This window comes from Pinus tabuliformis, chromosome 4_2 (genome assembly GCF_031772625.1).
Source record: "Pinus tabuliformis cultivar Carrire ecotype Pingquan chromosome 4_2, CPIR1, whole genome shotgun sequence".
Classification (NCBI taxonomy): Eukaryota; Viridiplantae; Streptophyta; class Pinopsida; order Pinales; family Pinaceae; genus Pinus; species Pinus tabuliformis.
This window is the reverse complement of record NC_142304.1, coordinates 849,908,761-849,919,659: the sequence shown is the minus strand read 5'-3', so window position 1 is coordinate 849,919,659 and position 10,899 is coordinate 849,908,761.

Sequence of the window (10,899 nt, the reverse complement as noted above, 5' to 3'; positions counted from 1 at the left end):
GTTGACATATGTTTTTTTAAAAATAAAAATAAAGTATTTTTTAAATAAATAAAAATGTTTAGATAATTAAAAAACAAAAATAAACGTATGTGTTTGATTATTTAATTAATATTATAAAACATCAATAATCTTATTCTTAATGGTCATACTAAAGAGAAGGGGTAAAAAACATTTCACTCTAAGCTAGACCATAAATAAGATATTTAGATATCCATATGTAATAACATAATCTTATATAAACTTTATAGAGAAAAAATAGTTAGAAGTATAAAAAAAGACTATATATACATTATATAAAGTAATAATAGGTTAGAATATTTTAGGCAATGTCACTATTTTATGCTCAAGTAAATTTTGAACACCTTGAACTCATTTTATATATTAAAAAATGTGACTTAAATAATGAAAAAGTACAAGCAGTGTCTATATATAGAGAGAGAGAGAAATTACAGATCTATCAAAGCTTAGATAGAGATAAACTTTGTCTAGATGCAAACTATTTATTCAAGTTTTACACTTTAAAAGTGGTGTGCACCAGGTTTGATCCCTTTCTGCTCTTGCTAGATTTCTGGTTAAGATGGATCTATGCTGGTTTTAAAATTAACCCGTATAAAATTTATTAATTTTAAAAATCAGGTTTCTAAAATTGTTTCTGTTTAGCTAAAAAATTAATGTAAAGAAACATGTTATCAGTCCAATGCTCTGAATCAATAAACATTCGCTAATAACAGCTAGAAATAACTGTCCCAATTGCTACCTTATCAAATAAATTATTATAATTTTTTTCACTGCAAAAAAAATACCACTTACTTTTCATTAAAACCAAAACTGAATTTCTAAAAAGGTAAAGAACTGTAATTCCAGGTAATGAAGGCTTGACCGGTCCGAAAATGTGAAAATATGTAATTCTAAAAACCATTAAACCACAACTAACTTTCTCAAAAGGTAGAGAAAATATGTAATTCTAAAAACCATTAAACCACAACTAACTTTCTAAAAATGTAGAGAGCTGTAATTCTATGTGATGAAGCCTTGACCTTTCTGAAACTGCGAAAATAATGTAATTCCATGTGATCAAGGCTTTATTGCCTGGAAATTAATTTAGAAAGTGAATGCTTCATTGACATTTCCAAAATTCTTTTACAGTAAATTACTTTTGAAATCTGCATCTCCGGATGCGTTAATTTCGGTTTACCGATTTCACTCACAGCGATGGAATATAATATTTATTATCTTTCTCTTTTTTATTTTATTAATATATATCATATTAATTACTATAATTTTATTTATTGTTTTATAGAGTTTTATAAATTAATTGTGTATGTTATGGAATAATTTTTGTTTTTTAATTTAATTATTAATAATTATAAAATGAATAATATAAATTTAATTTCTATGTGATATTCTATAATATTCATAGTAATATATACAAATTAGAGGTTAAGATTTATATTTAAACTAGTTATTTTCTTTTCTATATTTTAATTAAATTGATTGCAATTATATAAACCATTGCTATATGAAACGAGTTATGATTTTTTCAGTATGTGGTATTGATAGGCCATGGTATTAAGAATATCTATTGTAAAGTGGGAGATAAATCAAGAACATAGATATGCTTGGAGTTTCATATATAAATCGAAGTCATATTTTCAACTAGTTTTATCATTTGTACCAATGTATCCCTAAGAAGAAATGTCTCCATATTCTCAGATCAAACGACTCCAACGCTAATCATATGACTATTTTGGGTTCAAGGCTAAATCAAGGTGAACTTTGGTGGCATGGGAAAAAAGGTTATGTCACCCTTCCTTAATGGTTATTGACTAGACTCAAAAATCAAAGTCGACCAATAATTCCTTATGGTTTAATGTCTCCATATTCTCAGATCAAACGACTCCAATGCTAATCATATGACTATTTTGGGTTCAAGGCTAAATCAAGGTGAACTTTGGTGGCATGGGAAAAAAGGTTATGTCACCCTTCCTTAATGGTTACTGACTAGACTCAAAAATCAAAGTCGACCAATAATTCCTTATGGTTTAATGTCTCCATATTCTCAGATCAAACGACTCCAACGCTAATCATATGACTATTTTGGGTTCAAGGCTAAATCAAGGTGAACTTTGGTGGCATGGGAAAAAAGGTTATGTCACCCTTCCTTAATGGTTATTGACTAGACTCAAAAATCAAAGTCGACCAATAATTCCTTATGGTTTAATGTAACATTTCGATGCTTTGTAAATTTTGTTTTTTATTAGGTCAACAATTATGAATGTGAATGTAAATAATTAATAATTAATAATTAACAATGATTAGTGAATATACATTGTTCTGAATGTAAATAATTAATAGTTAACAATGATGAAAAGGCATGTTTCGAAAGACATGATTGTTATAAAAGGGTACCCACCTAAGTATATTTATGGGACCCTCAGTTGTAACCAGATCGTATTCTTCATTCATATATTTATTCAATATATTCTTATTCCAAAAATAGAATCTTTCAATGTATTCTAAATATCTTACTATCTTAGACTATTTGACATGTATATATGAGTTATCTATTCATTGCATACAAACTTTGATATCAATGTCATATCATGTCATGTAATTCAAACATTTCTATATAAATAAGGCTCGCGCTACAATGATACTTACATATTCTAGATATTTTGAACATTTCGTCACATATAGTGGAATCTTGTTCATACTATAGCATTTTGTTCATAAACTTCAATGTTAGAGTTTTGTAGATGGCCATTGATACATACTCCATTCCGACCATGTCCGCTAGTTTCATTCAGACCATATCCACTAGTTTCAATTTACTTATGTAAAAGCATGTATCTAACCTGAACTTTAACTCATTATCTTTTAATAAATTAGCTACTCTAGTTCTTGTTTAAAAAAACATATATTAAAAAGTTTACAAACTTAAAATGGTATCTTATTAATTTGTTTATGAATAAAAATCTATATTCTTATTTTGTTAGTTTTCACCTATCTCCAATTTCCAAACCACTTGTAAAAAAAAATTGAATGTGTAAAATAGTTAATAAGGATCATTTATACATTATTTAAAAACAACTTGCCTACAAAAATAAACCAAACTTTGTGATTAGTGATGACAAACTAAAATACACTTTGTTAAAGAAAATTTAAGCTACCAAAATACATTTAGGCTTTGTGCCAATAAGATAGGATTGATAATGGTAAATTAAAATATACCTAGGTTTTATTGAATAATAATTGAATTATTTTTTGTACTGTAACATCATGATGTTACAAGGAAATTGTTTATTTTACCATTTATTACATTTTTTTGGGAACTTCATGGAATTTTTCATGATTTAATCTTCATTAAAAATATGGTAATCTGTTAAATAGGATAATCTTAAGAAGAAATATCTAAATTGATTGATCTAAAAATATGGAAGACAAATAACACTGGTTGATGTATTTAAATTGAAGTCAAATAATACAACTATTAAAAAAAATATTATATTTGAGGATGAGATTAATATTGAAGAATGTATCGTAAAAAGAAAGATAATAGGGTAAAAGATTATTTAAATATGAATGGAAGTATATACATAAACGTGCATATCTTATAATATGTCTAGATGATGAAAACAACATTAAGTGTTCATTCTATACCAAATTCAAACAAGATACACCATATATAAGGGAAGTTAGTACTCAAACAAGATACACCATATATAAGGGAAGTTAGTAGTGCAATTCAATTAAGTGGATTAAATGGTCATGGTTTATTAGGCTCATAAACATTTAATTCAACTATTAGAGAGTGAATCAAGGAAATAATATTTACCTATGACTAAACATTTTGAAATTATGTTAGATGTTCAAAAATACAAAATAATCAGTGTGATGGATACTAAATATTTTGTGGCTATAAAATATTTACTTCTAGATTTATACAAAGATTTATGTGACTTGAATAGGTACAAAGTAACAGCTATTATAACTTTAACCAATGAATATTCTTCCTATATTAATATTGCATCTTGAAAAGAGTTCTTTTGAGCAACAAAAATAGTTTATTGTGAGAACCTAAAGGCAAAAATTTGTTTTAGTTCTTTTTTTTTGTGTGGATAAAAGCAGAAATAAAATAGTGGAGCAACACCTTATTGTATATATATTACACATCTAATGGATGGAAGAATATGACCACGTGCAACAAAACTTATTTGTTTTTTTTTAAATCAGAATAGCACTACAGAATCATTGTGTAATTTCTTGGGGATTATTATTAGTAATGAATTTATCAAAATAGTAATTTCTTGGGGATTATTATCAATGAATTTATCAAAATATAAAATGGTAGGATTTGGGTTAGATGGATGATGATCTATGAGAAGTATTCATGAAGGTCTGGCCTCTAATTTGATTTGAAAAATATCTCCTTGCCTCTAATTTCATTTGAAAAGTGTCTCATTTGTTAAGCATTTAGTCTGTAGCACATCTTGAGGCACTAACTATAACTAATGCTTCAAATTATTTTCCAGAGTTTAATTATATTAATAATTTGGCCAATAAACTATCAAGTCGGTTAGGAAAATATCCAAAGAAAGATAGAAAAATTAAATTGGATCCTGCAAATCAATTCCTCAAATAATTTCGTTCAAAATTAACAAAATAAATGACAAATTATATAATAATCCATTATAAAACAATAATTTATTTATAATAATTTTGTTAAATTATATAATGACAATTCTATGATTTTATGAAAATATATGAAATAATTTTGTTAAATTATGTAATGACAATTCTATGCTTTTATGAAAATATATGAAATCTAGAAATACGCATTATCTAAGATGTTTCATTTCAGCTATATTTTTTTGCAAATGTAAATAAAGCATTGTTACTTCAAATCTTAAGCATTGTTAAAACTCAAAATATTACTTAATACAAATATTGACACTGGTAACTGAAAATAATTGATGTGTAAATAAAGTATTGTTAATTGACAACTCAATTCAAACGTGTTAAAATCAAAATATTAATCTAAGACGCGTAATGTTGAATCCTCCTCTCTTAGTAGTTAACGCCTTTGATTCATGTTATGCTTAAAAATATGTAATAAAATCATGTTTCCATCACTTGTCTCTTGATTTAGAATTGTTTTCATCATCAAATTGATGTGAACAAAATAAATGAAGATTTGCTTTTTGAACCGCAGAATTCTTGCAGAAATTCCTTTGAAGACAAAAAGGAATGTATGTTCTTATATAATATAAGAACGATTAGTTAACACCTTGCCATGCTCCTCAACCAAAAGCTATGCATGACTCGCTCAAAACTTGAACTGCAAGGATTTAAAATTTGTGGGACTTGATTTACAACTGTCTATGCAAATATGAATGGATTGGACAAAATGAACCCAAATAAACATTTAGTAATAAAAACCATGTAACTATGTCAGCTCCTAGACTACCTATGTCCCAGAGAGGGCGATTTTAGGAAAATCTACCCTTCAAAGGAAGAGTTTTAGGAAGATACCCCATTCAAAGGAATAAAGGGAGAGATCTCAAACCTACTGGAAATCCTCGATGTTTCTCTAAGACTTTGGATTGGAGGAGAATGAGGACTCTGCAAGCAAAGCAGAAAGAAAAAAAAAATAGAGGAATTTGAAAACAACATTGACTCAGATGCCCTGCATAAGGAAATACAGAAAACAGAGTAAACTCAAGGCAACATCGATTCAGACGCCTCGATTTTATACATTTTCACAACTTAATTCCTTCAAAATAAAGGAAGGGAGTTCTGGGTTGGAAGCTCCTGCACCTAGATACTAAAAGAGCAGATGAACATGAATCTTCAGTAAAGATAGCTACCCTTCACCAAGATACACATCCAATCAATCCCCATGTACTTTGTCAAGCTGACTAATTATCGTTGGCTTGTCCTGCAAGTCTCTCTGAATAACATTGTGTTGTTGCTCACCATATGTACTTAAGTATTCAGATCCTTCAAATGAATCCTCGTGGTTTGAAAGAATTTCCTCTAGTTCTATCCTCATTGCCTCCTTCCTATCACATGGACATGAATAGCTAAGTGCCGAAGATCCCTTGCATACAAATCATAGGCTTTTCCTTCTTAGTTCATTCTTGTTGTCACCACAAATCCTTGTTAGTTCCTCCTTGGTCAACTTCCTTTTAAGTAGTTTGATGTTCTATTTGACCAACCCCAACTAGTTCATAGGCAACAGGTGATACAATTAGCTCCTTCCTCCAAATGGCCAACAATTTGGACCTCAATTGTTTGCAAATGACCTTATCTTCTCCTAAGATGAGGGACATGACCTTTAGCATGTTTGTTTTGACAAATTTTGGATGTGATGTTGTAATGTTGGTGCAAAAGCATTGGAGCCTCTGAATGATTAAGTCATCACATTCTAGATCCAACATAAGTATAACAAATCTGGATTTTTCCATGCATTCTAAGATTTTTCACCTCTGAAAGAAAGTAAGAAGGTTGATATTGTCCAATCCTTGGAGGTATCCTATCATTACTCGAAAAATCTTCCTCATGATGTCAATATTGTAGGGCGGTAGCAGTGCTGTCAATGCTAATATTTTACTGAGACAAGTGGCAACTGTGAGTTTAACCTTTTCACAAGAATACTCCAGGAACCTATGTTGTATCAAAGTACACATGGATGGCTTCAAGGCCCAAATTAACCCTTTCCAATATGATTGCTCTGTGAGACATAAAGCTATGTATAATGTGTCTAGCAGTAGGAGGACATCTTCTGAATTTGTTCTCTACATTTTGGATCCAAGTTCAAAGAGACACTTGCTTCTTACATCTTCCTTCCAAATATCCTTTGACTATTGAAGGATAGCATGGATCTTCCAAGAGAAAGGCCTGTTGTTCTGCTCTTGCTTCTGATATGGAAGTTCTTGCCATTTTTGATTAACTGAAGTATTGCAGCCTGGAGGACCAACGGATGTATTGATATGTTGATTCCTGAGGCGTTTCCAAAATTAAATCCTTAACATTATGGCTTGGCATCAATGGATTTTAACCCTTCATATTCCTTCTCTCTCCTTGGCTTCCTTCAATAAAATTGATTTACCTCTGAATAATTATTTCTGGCAATAAACTTCTGCAACAACAATATTCTCCTGAAAAAATAACCTTGATCTAGATCTTCTACGCGGGGATACCACTCAAATATAATAGGCTCATTGGGGAGATATTGAAATGACATCTCCATGCAATGTCACTACCCTTTATTTTTCCTTTACAATTATAAGGTGGCACCTTAAGGTTTGAATCTCCTCTTAGGTGGTGTTTTTGGTCTCATGACCTCCCAATTCCTGCACAACAAGTGTATGGTCCTCGACTATGTGCTTTTTATTTTTTCTATACCATTAGCACTAGTGATGGACCGATGGCCCACAAGCCCTAATTTGTTGACTACATGGCACAGATCTTCAATGCTCTTGCATGATTGGCCTCTTCATCTACACAAAATTGTATGATCCTTTGCTCTCGACTTTGTGTTTTGTGCAATGTATATGTGGCTTCCACGCATGAGAATATGGCATGTCCATGTAGTAATGGACCTCAGCCTACCTTCTACGATAACTTTTGGGGCAAACTCCTGCGCTATGGATGAATGGGATCTCAACTTGTGGCTTCACGATTGTCTACGTCGGGAATGCATGGATTGCACACAAAGATAAATGTTGTCATCTTCCCCGTTCGCACAACAAATGATCCTGCAACATCTGATTTCCAGTTAGTGTTGTGTAACGAGCACTTCACTCCACCAACATGGTATTAGCAGAGGAAATATTGCAATCGATTGCATCTTGAACCTCCAACCAACAAATCAATTAATAATTATGCAACATGTTCAAGTTTGGAATCTTGTCTGGATAACCAATGCTAATAGTGTTGATCATCTCCCCAAACAATGTCTAAGTTCCTTGCAGATAGCTTCTGTAAGAATGAATTCTTCCAAGATTATGAGTGACAACACCTAAATCACCCAACAATAGGATACCTATGGCTCCCTGGCACTGGCAACTGCCCAAGAATTTTGCAATGTTATTTGTTCATGGCTTCAGTCAGCAATGGCCTGCGTTCTTCTAAAAATTCCTTTTGTCTTGGTGCTCTCGCGTGATGGATTTATGCATTATGGATGGTGGCCCCCTCATATGTATGCACCTCCTAATCATTTGATCAACCCACTGTATATTGGTACCACTGTATAATCTGATGTCATTGAGAATGGCCTTGTGACCTTGCAATGTGGGAAAATGAGCATATAACCCCACATACTTGGCGTCTAAGCCCTCCTATGCATCCCTCAACAATTGTGGTGAGGCTTGATGGACCACGTGACCTCTTATAATTTAATGGATGCCACACGATATTCTATATGATTTTAACTGTGGTCCCAATAATCTTTGCATGTCTTAAACAACAAGAACCTTGATATTCCATGACAACCCTTCACCTATCAATATATGGAGCAGTTTTAGCATCTATAGGTTTGTGAGATTTTATATGTGTGGTTCCCTCCTCAACTTTAAGCTCTTGTGTGATTGACGTGTGGAATGAGTCGTGATCACCCAATCGGTCATCGACCCCAATTGCATTCATAAATTCGGCCTCTAATATAATGGAAATAAATGGAATAATTCTGCTCTTCGCATGTTAGTTTGGCCTTATATAAATGGTGATATCGTTCTCACAATGTTGAATATGACCAACATTGAACCTTGACACCCCACAAATCATTTGGAATTCACCCTATTTGGAAAACAAAAAATTTACACACAACTTCAGCAAGAAGACTCTCGGTCTGGGCATTCGACTCTCTAAGAAACAGTGCTGACGACCTCTTAATAAATTAGCCTTGGCCTCCTTCAAATATTCTCACGCCCTTTCTTACTTTCTTGATTTCTTCTTCTTCTTCTTTTTATTTATTTATTTATTTTAATAAAGAAACCCTCTTCCCTAATACAAATCTACATCTGATTCTCACACTGGGTAGAAATTAACTGAAAGGTAAAAGACTAACTAGGGTGATACCAAATACCACCGAAGATGGAAACTACCAGCTAGGGCAAGAAGAAATCCCCACCGAGGTTACGACAATCCTGCAAACAAAAATCCCTATGGCTGGCAGTATGGACAACTCTGATACCACTGTAATATCCCAAACGTCAAAATTTTTAATAGATTTGGTACACTCTATGTGTTCTAATTAAATTCTTGCAGTAAAAACACTGAACACAAAACATATATGAGAATGCAGCCTCTTACTTACGTAAATAACTAAAAATAAAATTGCATGCATACACAAGGCCTACTAAAGCCATGTCTATGGCACCTATGCATGCCCATCAACAGAGAAATTAAAGATACTGAAGCACAATCGTGGATCCTAGAGGGATCCACTAGAGAAATCTCACCCATGGGGTTTTCGTCCCTAGGATCAAACTGAAACTGGCTAGGCCAAGTTCTCAACAAACACAATTAAATAGATAGACTCAGAATGCTCACATTGTTAGGCTCCTAGCCCCTTTTATAAACTTGATGGACTCTCTAGAGAATTTATTTTATTGTTTTCCCTTGAAAAATGAAGGCAAATATCATAAGCCAATGTGGTGGGCGAATACCACGGTAAATACCATAGGAAGATTCTGTCCACTTTGACCATATCCAAAAAAGGGAATATTACACTCATGAGTCGACTTATTTGGATTCTTACAAGGATTCTCCTTCAACATATCATGATAACATTTAGATCTCTTTGATAAACCAACCTTTGGAAGGTTGGGTTAAGGTTTTGAATAAAAAAGGGAAAGAAAGGTCGCTCCGGGGACCTGCATCGAATTGGGTGATTCTTTTTTGTAATTATTTATTTTGTGATCTGAAATACAAACTTGAAGGTGATCAAAAATGTGCAAGTAAACTTTTATGTCTTTTAGGCAATGGATCACTTTATAAAAACACATAAAATAATGGTTTTAAAACTTAGTTAACAACATAAAAACAAAGATAAATATATCATATATAGAAACACAAGACAACAAAATGATAAAGGAGTTCACCCCACTTCTAGGTTACATCTCCTGGTCCAGCTTCTAATGTTGGGCCTCTTTCATTAAGTGCTCAAATTTTTATTTGCATGGATTTACCAAGCTTATAATGTAAACATTATGTCTCCAATGGCTCCAGAACATTCAAAAACCCTAGTTGGGCTCTTGTTGGGCTCAATTTGGCCAAAAACTGAATAAGTTATGCTCTAGAGAAGTTTTTCTACTAATTGCTCTACAAACTGCACTCTCTTGCTAATTATTCTACAAATTGCGCCTTTTCCAGAACTGCCAAGCGCCATTTTTGCCTCGCGCTGGTGAGATTCCCACTAGTTCGGGTGCATGTTATTGGTTCGTTTAAATTCCCTCTAACTCCTTTGAGCGGAAAAAAAGGGCCACATGGCCCACATATGGGCAAGGTGTTATAGACATATTTGGGCACATCAACCCCAAACTTATATGTCAATGTATTAGGGCTCATCAACCCCTAAAAGAGTTGTTTCATACCCTAAAGGAACATAGTCATCTGAATACATCATTCCCCAAAAGCTCCATTTGAGAAACCATCCAGAAATTGCCTAAATTGAACCATACTGACTGCTCCGCTGGTAAAGTGCGATGCATACTGAGTGGTACACTCCCAGGATGTTATGCATACTGTTTAGGCCTTCTATAGGGTGCGATGGGCGAGGATGGACAAATGTCTGGGACATTTGTCAATTGATTGCACATGGGATCTTCTAGAAACTTCTCTTCTACCACTTGCCTATCTGAATTTGCCCAAGGATGAATAAGGGATCTAAGAAAA